At 40.5% G+C, this 11,361-nt stretch overlaps 1 non-coding gene across 1 annotated transcript; it reads left to right on the top strand.

The window, feature by feature from the left end:
• The first annotated feature begins 1,642 nt into the window (after nt 1-1,642).
• On the top strand, nt 1,643-1,745 carry LOC119626676 (U6 spliceosomal RNA). The gene has a single exon (XR_005242823.1). It is a non-coding gene; the product is annotated as a U6 spliceosomal RNA (small nuclear RNA).
• Nucleotides 1,746-11,361: the final 9,616 nt, after the last annotated feature.

Raw genomic sequence — 11,361 nt, forward strand, 5'->3', positions numbered from 1 at the left:
CCCTTTTCTTTCCTTGGCATCTGTAAGAGTTTGTCTCTTTCTCCATGGGTATTTACACCTGAGGAGTTATATGTCCAAGCTCTTTGTCTTGACAGGGGTATAGGCATGAAGAAATGGCCACATGATCAGGGAGTAGAGATTGAGAAGGAAGAAAGTCTGACATCCTTAAAACATTGTGGTCCACAATTCTTTTCATGTTACTCTGCTTCCTGGAGAAGTAAGGCATTGGATAGTTTCAATGGATAAAAAGACAATATCAGAGCTGAAATCATCCTTTCTACTTTGATGATGAGTTTTTACTTGCAGGATTTCCTTCCTACTGGATGTTTCTGGGAAGTTCTCAATTGCAGGGTTGACTTAGTTGGCCCTGGATTCGTCTGGACAGTTTGGCCTGCTTGGCTTTTGTGTCTCTTCCTACTCCCTTCTCAGAATTGATGCTACTTTTCAGCAACCCTTGCAAATGCTTTTTCTAAAAATGTTCTCAGCAAAACAAGGATCCTAATAATTATTCCTTCTGAAGCAGATGGCCTAGTGCCACCTGCTCCCCCTCTCTTCTTTTTTTTCAAAATAAATTTTCCTCTTGACCAAACTCTCTTGATTTTGCACTGGCATTTTATAGCATTGTACAAATTATGCAACACTTAAATCACACCTAATTACCATCTCTGCCAGCAGGGATTGCTACCCAGAATGGAAATGGGAGAGACCCAAAAGAAACCAGAGGAGAATTAGTCATTTGAAAGGAGAATCAAGTAATTGCAGTTGACCATTTTCTGTTAGGAAAGTCTAGGAACTCAGACTATCAGTTCTTAACCCACCCACAGCCTAGTGAGTAATTTATAAAGCCTTCTTCTGACTGGGTTGTTGCAGTAATAATACTATGTGCCTCTATCTGACAGAAACAGCTCTCTAGTTCTTTGAAAGGATTCATAGAACTTGAGAATGGTTATGCCTATGGAGGAGGCTTGGGCAAGGAAGGCCACAGCAAAGATCTTGCAAAGCCATCTCTTCCGATGGAGGGAGTTGATGATTTGATTGCAGAGACTGTCCTAATGGTCTGGGTTTTTGTATTCCTTTATTTAAACAATTTCCAACTTGTGTTTATTCCCCAATAATTCGGAGCCAAATTTTTCCTCGTTTAATTTGCAGAAAGCTCAAGAGATGTAAAATAGTTTTAAATATTGATTCTAGTCAACTATGATTAGATGTAAGTCTTGTAGAGTAAATTTTAAATCATCTGAAATATAACCTGTGCATCCCCAGTTCTAGCAACCCAAAGCCCATAATGAAGGGTTGGTGAGTACACTCACAAATTTCTCAAAATTCCTGGTGTGCCAGTGGCACCCTTGTTGTTTCCATGCTGACATAAATGTCATTTAAATGGGATTTAGGGGCTGTTTAAAAATTAAATGCTTCTACTTAATATACCATTTAGTAATACTATATTCAGATCCTATGTCTTCACCTATGTCGTCTCCTCTCTCTGGATTGTTTTTTTTTCCTTTACCTTTAGAAGCTTTTTCTAATTCACCATCAACCCCCCTCCCCACAACTTTTCCCATACCTGGGCTACTCATGTTTCTTTAACACTGTTGCACTTCAGTTTACTTGGCCTGTCCACATCAGACCGTGAGTTCTTTGCTTGCTTTGTTAGCACATACACTAAAATTGGAATGCTACAGAGAAGATTACCATGGCCTCTGTGCAAGGATGCCACACAAATTTGTGAAGCATTCCATATTTTTTTAAAAAGAAGGGAAGTCCAATGGAAGAGAATAGACAACTCTAAAATAAGACAACACACCTACAACTGTTTGATCTTTGACAAATCTGACAAAAACAAGCAGTGAAGAAAGAATTCCCTATTCAACAAATGGTGCTGGGAGAACTGGTGAGCCATATGCAGAAAATTGAAACTGGACCCCTTCCTTACACCATATACAAAAATCAACTTAAGATGGATTAAAGACTTAAATGTAAAATCCAAAACTATAAATACCCTAGAAGAAAATCTAGGCAATACCATAAAGAATATAGGCATAGGCAAAGATTTCATGACAAAGATGCCAAAGGCAATTGCAACAAAAGCAAACATTGACAAATTGGATGAATTAAATAAAGCTTCTGCACAGCAAAAGAAACTATCATCAGAGTGAATAGATAACCCACAGAATAGGAGAAAATTTTTGCAATCTATCCATCTGACAAAGGTCTAATATCCAGCATCTACAAGAAACTTAAACAAATTTACAACAAAAAAACAACCCCAGTAAAAAGTGGGCAAATGGGGCCGGGTGCAGTGGCTCACGCCTGCAATCTCAGCACTTTGGAAGGCCGGGCAGGTGGGTCATCTGAGGTCAGGAGTTCAAGACCAGCCTGGCTAACATGATGAAACCCTGTTTCTACTAAACATACAAAAAATTAGCCGGGCATGGTGGTGCATGCCTGTAATCCCAGCTACTTGGGAGGCTGAGGCAGGAGAATCACTTGAACCCGGGAGGCAGAGGTTGCAGTGAGCCAAGACTGCGCCATTGCACTCTGGCTTGGGCAACAAGAGCAAAACTCCTTTTCAAAAAATAAAAAGTGGACAAAGGACATGAACAGGCACTTCTCAAAAGAAGACATACATGTGGCCAAGAAACATATGAAAAAAACCTCAACATCACTGATCATAAGAGAAATGCAAATCAAAACCATAATGAGATGGCATCTCACACCAGTCAGAGTGGCTATTATTAAAAAGTAAAAAAAGCAACAGATGCTGGCAAGGTTGTGGAGAAAAAGGAACATTTTTACACTGGTGTGTAAGTTAGTTCAACCGTTGTGGAAGACAGTGTGGTGATTTTTCAAAGACCTAGAGGCAGAAATGCCATTTGACTCAGCAATCCCATTACTGGGTATAGACCCACAGGAATAGAAATCATTCTGTTATAAAGATACATGTACAGGTATGTTCATTGCAGCACTATTCACAATAGTGAAGACATAAAATCAATGTAAATGCCCATCAGTGATAGACTGGATAAGGAAAATGTGGTACATATAAACCATGGAATACTATGCAGCCATATAAAGAAATGAGATCATGTCTTTTGCAGGGATGTGAGTGGAGCTGGAAGCCATTATCCTTAGCAAACTAATGCAGGAACAGAAAACCAAATACCATATATTCTCACTTACAAATTGGATCTGAATGATGAGAACACATGGACATGTGGGAACAACACACACTGGGGCCTATTGGAGAGTTGGGGATGTGGGGAGGGAGAGCATCAGGAAGAATAGCTAACAGATGCTGGGCTTAATACCTAGGTGATGGGATGATCTGTACAGCAAACCACCATGGCACACGTTTACCTATGTAACAAACCTGCACATCCTGCACATGTACCCCCGAACTTAAAATAAAAGTTGGAAATTTGAAAAAGTGAAACTTACAGAAAAATGAAGGCGAGTCCCCTGCCATCAGTGGCTGTGTGTTTTTGTTTTAGTGATCACCACATCCTCAGTGCCCATGACAATGCTGGGCACACAGTAGGTACCAAGTAGATGCCACTGAGTTGAGGAGAATAGCAGTGTTGCTCCTTAACTCACCCAAGCTACCTTTCATTGCTTTCTTGGAGAAAAGTATTACCTTGCAACAATATTGCCCTGTTAGGATTTGTGCTTTTAGGTACAAGGTGTTGCTATCTTTAGGGCCACCATGACCACCTGGGCTGGAATGCAAAAACAATCTCTTGAAGATGTTAAATGGATCTGACATAGAAACTGACATCCATTTTCTTATACCTGGGTAAAGAGATTGAGCACATTACCATTATGCTTCAATAAAGCATTCCTTGTTCCCCTTTTGAAAGAATAAAAGTGGTTGTTGAAATATGTGTGAAATGCAGCAAAAAGTAAAATGTTATAAAAAGTTAAAAAATGAAATGGTTAAAATTGTCACTGAAAAACTTCAAAATCCTGTCTTAAAAATTATAATTATTTTATATTTTGTAATATTTGATACATAAAATATGTAACACATTTGCTATAAAACATAGTAATAAACACCATAAACCCAACACTCAGCTTATAAAACTAGAACGTTAAAAATATAGTTTTGTATTGGGAGGCCGAGGCAGTTGGATCACGAGGTCAGGAAATCAAGACCATTCTGGCTAACACGGTGAAACCCCATCTCTACTAAAAATGCAAAAACAAAAAATTAGCCAGGCGTGGTGGCGGGTGCCTGTAGTCCCAGCTACTTGGGAGGCTGAGGCGGGAGAATGGTGTGAACCCGGGAGGTGGAACTTGCAGTAAGCCGAGATCTTGCCACTGCACTCCAGCCTGGGCGACAGAGTGAGACTCCATCTCAAAAGCAAAAAACCTAAACAAAACAAATATATATATGTGTGTATGTGTGTGTGTGTGTATAAATATATATGTATATATATGTGTATATATGTGTGTGCATGTATATATATGTGTATATATGTGTGTGCATATATATATATATAGTTTCATCTATCTATGTTCTTTTTCTTCACCCCAAGCCTCCATCTCCACCTTGAAGTAACTGTTTTTTTGAATTTTGGGTTTATCACTCCCATTCGTTTGGATTTTAAACGATAGGGAGATGCAGCTTAATTGTCACTTGCTGCTCATTGATAGGGTTTTGATATGAGTCTGCAAGCAATTGATTTATTATGGTCTCTGTGCAGTCAAACCTCTCCGCTAATGTTAATCTGTATTTGCAGCCACTCTTCAGTGCTAGCATCACTGCCTGGCTCCACCTCAGATCATCAGGCATTAGATTCACATAAGGAACCCACAACCTAGACCCCTCACATGCACAGCTGACAATAGGGCTCACACTTCTATGAGAATCTAATGCTACCACTGATGTGACAGTAGGTGGAGCTTAGGCGGTAATGCAAGCAATGGAGAGCAGCTGTAAATACAGATGAAGCTTCTTCGCTCGCCCACTCACTGCTCACCTTCTGTGCAGCCTGGTTCCTATCAGGCTACAGACCAGTACTGGTCCATGGCCCAGGGGTTCAGGACCCCTGGCCTAAAGAATGGGAAAAAATATTTGCAGAGTATTTTACATACACACACACACACACACACACACACACACACACTCTCTCTCTCTCTCTTAAAATCTGGGCATTGGAAGACAGTCTAGAAACTCAGGCAACGACTAATGAAACATTCTTTCTTACGTCTTGAAGCAAGGAGATGTAAAATTTCAGTAAGAAAAAATATTATGCTGATGGTTGAATAGGACTTGTCAAGAAGATTCTGATATATCACATACACATCATGGAATACTACTCAGCCATAAAAACAAACAAAATTTCTTTTGCAGCAACAGGGATGGAACTGGAGGCCGTTATCCTCAGTGAAATAACTCAAAACCGGGAAGTCAAATACCACATGTTCACACTTAAAAGTGGGAGTTAAACAATGGGTACCTGTGGATATACAGAATAGAATAATAGACATTGGAGACTACAAAAGGTGGGAGGATGGGAGAGGGAGGAAGGTTGAAAAGTTACCTGTTGGATATAATGTTCACTATTCAGGTGACAGGTACACTCAAAGCTCAGACTTCACCATGATGCAATATATGCATGTAAGAAACCTGCATTTGTACTCCTAAATAAATAAATAAAAATAAAAATTTAAAAAGTCCGTTGATGTAAGTGATGGCACTCCACTTCTGAGATGGAAGTGAGGGATTCCATTGACACTGGTGTAGTGCCTGTAAAGCTGAACGCCTGGCACCTTCAAATGACAAACACCCAGTACATCAAAGTGAAAATGTCGCTAGGGTTTATACATTCCTCCTTGTCGTGTTTTTGTAGCAGAGCTAGGGTCTGCTCTGACAAACAAGCTGATTAGCTATAGGCAAGACTAAATAGACTAGGAAAACAAGACTTTTGTCTTCCCAGGATTAGTTTAAGCCTTTCTCTGTAGTCTTCAGTGAAAATTAAAAAACAAACAAACAAACAAACAAACAAACAAACATAAAACAAAGGGAGAAATTCATCACCTGTCCGTTCAGCCTATACAAAGGGACTTAGAAGTGGATGCATATTCATTCACTAAAGCAGAAGCCTTAAGTGCTCAGGGACTTAAGTCGAAAGAGTAAGCTGGCTGAGGCTTCTGGAAGGTGGATGGATATTTGCTTCCCAATTTGTGGCTAATAGGTTTTGGCTAGACTCACTATGGGTTCATGGGTAGCCTCAGTTACTGTTCATTGGGGGCACGTTCAACAGTGCTGTGGATGTAGATCCAGCAAATCTGCACCCTGGCTGGGCTAGTGATTAGCTAGGGTGCCTGGTGGCTCAACTGATAATAAAAGTCACCAATATTTATTAAGCATTTTCTTTGTGTCAGGGGCTGTTCCAAGCCCTTCAAGTGTGGAACTAATTTCCTTGTCACTGCAATCTTATGTCATAGGACTTAGGCACTATTATAATCATCCTCATTTTGCATCTGAGAAACCATGGCCCAGAGAGGGCAAGTCAGTTGCCTAAGGTCTCACAGCTTGTATCTGGACATGTAGTATTGGGGTCTAGGCCATCTGTCTAGAGCTTGCTCATGTCACAACAGTGCTGGTCTGGTTTCCCAGCAGGGTCGGAGAGGTTTAGAGAAAGTATGCGTATTCCCAGCTTGTTCCTCTGAATGGTTTCATGGACTGAATTGTTTGAACAAATTTATATGTTGAAGTCCTAACCTCCAGATTATCAGAATGTGACAGTATTTGGAGATAGTTTTTAAATAGGTAATTACACTGAAATGAGGTCACGAGGCAGGTCCTAATGAGTCCTGTCAGCAAATTCAACTATAAGGGCAGGCACCAACCTTACCCTGGTGTCCTTACAAGAAGAAGAAATTTGGACATGGGCATGTACAGAGGAAAGACTCTGTGAGGACACAGCGAGAAGGTGTCCATCTACAAGCCAAGGAGAGAGGCTTCCAGAGAAATCCACCCTGCCAACAACGAGAGCTTGGTCTCAGCCTCCAGAACTGCGAGAAAATAAATTTCTGTTGTTTAAACTACTCGGTCTGGGCCAGGAGCAGTGGCTTATGCCTATATTCCCAGCACTTTGGGAGGCTGAGGCAGGCGGATCACCTGAGGTTGAGAGTTCAAGACCAGCCTGACCAACATGGAGAAACCCCATCTCTACTAAAAATACAAAATTAGCTGGGCGTGGTTGTGCATGCCTCTAATCCCAGCTACTCGGGAGGCTGAGGCAAGAGAATCACTTGAACCCGGGAGGTGGAGGTTGTAGTGAGCCAAGATCGTGCCATTGTACTCCAGCCTGAGCAAGAAGAGCAAAACTCCATCTCAACAAAACAAAACACAAAACAAAATAACTCCTCAGTCTGTGGTACTCTTATGGCAGCCCCAGCACTAACAGATAGTCAGAGGTGTTCACTGTTGTGTCCACTTCTGTTTTTCTAGGTGGTATTGCTGATGAGCTGGGCATCTCTGGCCATCTGGTCTGGGCTGAGGGGCCAGGCATTTTGCCCTTTGTTGGGTGGCTATGGTCAACAGAGCCCTCTCCCCTTCTGGGCTGCAGCCCACTGACCTCTGGCTGTGACTGGATTTATAGATCCTTATTAAATTATTATCAAATGCAGCATATTAACTACAGTAAGCTCTCTGAGAAAGACGTTTTGCTGAAGACTTTTGGGTCATTCTTTTGTAACTTATGGCTCCTTAGAGATGGAAATAAAAGGTGTGAACAGGCACCTCTTGAAGGCTGAAGGCTAATTTTGTATTTTTAGTAGAGATGGGGTTTCTCCATGTTGGTCAGGCTGGTCTTGAACTCTCAACCTCAGGTGATCCGCCTGCCTCAGCCTCCCAAAGTGCTGGGAATACAGGCATAAGCCACTGCCCCTGGCCCAGACCGAGTAGTTTAAACAACAGAAATTTATTTTCTCACAGTTCTGGAGGCTGAGACCAAGTTCTCGTTGTTGACAGGGTGGATTTCTCTGGAAGCCTCTCTCCTTGGCTTGTAGATGGACACCTTCTCGCTGTGACCTCACAGAGTCTTTCCTCTGTACATAGGTGGCTGAGATTCACATTAAGTCCCTCTTCACCTTCACTTCTCAACACAGGGCAGCCCAAAGAGAAAACTCTTGGATCCTCTTGAGAGAGGCTGTATCCTAAACACTGAAGATTTCCTTCCCCCAAGCTCATTAGAATATACGGAAGATTAGAAAATCCAATTAAAACAAGATCCCAAATGGCATTATCTTAATGTGTCTGAGCTTGATATCAGGTAGGCCTGAGGAGATGGGCTCTAAATTCTATTCTGTTTGCATTCTTATGTGAACATTGCTACTTTATTTCACAGACCAAAATATCTTTTATAGATTTCCAGCATGGAAAACAGTGGACTGTGAAAATGGAGGCAATTTCTAGTTTACCTTCTCTTCACTTTGGCCGTAGAGGAGAAAATGTATACACACACACACACACACACACACACACACACACACACAGAGAGAGAGAGAGAGAGAGAGAGAGAGAGAGAATTGATATCCATGTAAATATCTCTTTAAAACCACACAGATTTCAAAACTCAACCCTCATCCTTGGTTCTGATTCTGGAGCAGAATTGTTTGTTTGGCTTCATCACCTAAAAGTTAGTTTGGGAGTGTTTACGCCATGTGATTAGCTCATGCTGCAGGGTGACACATCCTGGAGACAATCAGATAAGTATCCAAAGCCTCCAATGTGCTGTGCAGAGGAAGATATCGAAGAGGTGGGAGGTAAGGTTGGTTCCTGCCCTTACAGTTGAGTTTGCTGACAGGATTCACTGATTGGACATAATGAGAGAGCTGCAGGATGCTGCCTGTGTGATCGTAACCGCAACTGAAAGGGCAATGCAGCCAAGAGGGCTGGCAGGGCTGGCAGATGACACCTCTCAAAGAGTCTGCTGCTTGCAGCCACCCCTTGTTCCTAGGAACCACCACCTTCCCTCCACAAGGTCACAAGCTGACCCCACAGGTGTACCTTGGAAGTCATGTGCTGACCCTAGCAGTGACAAAGAGGAATGCCTGAGCAAAATTGAGCCAGTTGGCTTTTTTCCAGCGAGTCTGTGGAACTGATCCTGAGGCTGTGGACTCAGGAGATGCGGGGGCTATCTTCTACCATGGAGTAGAGAAACAGAGAGAGCCAATTTATGGAGACACAGGGGAATGAAGCTGGTGTTCAGGAAGAAGCTGCCCATGGCTATTCTCATCCTGTACTTGAGTTCTGTGAGAGATGACCCTTTATCTTCTTAATAAACTCATTTTGACATATGCTGCTGTATTTGGTTTCTGTAACCTGCAAATCAAGATTTCTAACCAAGGCAACTGGCTCATCTGACAAGAAGGTCCATTAGGACTGGGAGAGGGGTCTATGGGGAATGCTATCAAATGAAAACCCGGTATTTTAGGGCAAGAGAGAATTGTCTAGACTTCCCTGGTGAGAAGGGATCCAGAGTCTAGAGAGTTTTCTAACTGGGTTTGTGAGGAAGGACTGATCTTTTGTGTGACCGGCTTATGGGAAATATTAACAATTATTCTTGGCTTTTGTCTGTCTTAGCACAACAATCACTGACATTGTCTGTGAACTTTAGGTAGAAATATTACTTTTATAAGCTCCAAGACACCTTCTTTAGTTTATTCTGTGGAACCACATACAGAAATTGTCATTTTTCCCCTTGTCACAACTGGAAAAACAGAACATTGAAAATATACAGAAAAATCCAAAGAAGAAAAAATCACTGAAATTCTACTATATGGAGACAGCCAGTTTAAATATTTTCTTACTATTAAAAAACTTTTATCCTGTAGCTGTCTGTCTAGGTAGCTCTGTGTATCTAAATGTCTAACTAGCCAGCCATCTACCTATCTAGCTATCTAGTCAACTCTATTTATATTATATGTTTTCTTAATAAAAATGCAGTCATATGGTACTTGCTGTTTGATGATCTAACCTTTCTCCCTTTGCAACATATCATTAACTTTTTTTATATCTTAAAGATATTCGACTACAGCATCATTTTAATGAACATATTGTGTTTCTTTATAAGAATATACTATTAGCTATTTCTCCAGTCTCAAATATAAATAATATTAATTAGACATCTTTATCAGAGAATCATCATACATGGTGATTTCTAAAGAAAACAATATGCTTAAAAAACGACATGAGACAATGGTAAACTAAAAAAGCCAAGGATGTTTGCCACATTACCTCTCAAAATGGTTATACTGTTTACCTTTTCCATCAAGTTTATGAAAGTACCTATTTCCCCAAACCGTTGCCAACATCTTGTATAGACTTTTGTGCAAACAAACCCATTTCTACCATTTACTGTAATAGCTGTTAATTTGTCCAAATTTCTTAGCTTCTCTTAGCATTTCTTAGTCTGCTAAGTAAAGAAAAAATAAATCCTCTCTAGGATTATTGTAAGGGTCAAAGAAGATAATTCATTCACAACATTTAGCACTGTACCTGGCAGATACAAAACATCCAATAATTGTTTAGTCATCTAGAGGAGCTAGAAGAGTGAGTGGCCAAGAACATGGTTTTGGAGTCCAAGTATCTGAATTAAAATTGTGTCTTCAGCACTGACTAGTTGCGTGACCTTGGTAGGTCACTTAACCTCTCTGTACCTCATTCCCCGTAAAATTTAGAGAATAGTGATAGCAACTTCCTCACAGGCTTATTGGGAAGATTAATGAATGAATTCATGTCAAGTTCTTAGAAGAGAATCTGGCTTGTTGCAAAGACTCAGTAAAAATTAGCTATTGTTAGAAAATGTATAATATTTTAAAATACGCTTAATTTTTACATTATTTGATTACTAGTAATTTACATAATTTTAGAAATTATGTGTATTAGTTACTTGCATTTCTTTTTTTTTATTTTGATAATGATTTTTTATTTCAATAGTTTTTGGGGAACAGGTGCTATGTGGTTACATGGATAAGTTCTTTACTGGTGATTTCTGAGATTTTAGTATACCTATTACCCAAGCAGCATACACCGTACCCAATGAATAATTACAATTATCATTAGCTTACTGACTTAGATGCTTAGTGTCCCACGCAATACTCCATCCAACTTCTTTTTTTTTTTTTTTCCCCAAATGAATTCTTTTTTTTTTTTTTTTTTTAATTATACTTTAAGTTCTAGGGTACATGTGCACAACGTGCAGGTTTGTTATATATGCGTACATATGCCATGTTGGTGTGCTGCACCCATTAACTCGTCATTTACATTAGGTATATCTCCTAATGCTATCCCTCCCCCCTACCCCCACAATAGGCCCTGGTGTGTGATGTTCCCCTTCCTGTGTCCAA

This window comes from Chlorocebus sabaeus, chromosome 1 (genome assembly GCF_047675955.1).
Source record: "Chlorocebus sabaeus isolate Y175 chromosome 1, mChlSab1.0.hap1, whole genome shotgun sequence".
Lineage (NCBI taxonomy): Eukaryota > Metazoa > Chordata > Mammalia > Primates > Cercopithecidae > Chlorocebus > Chlorocebus sabaeus.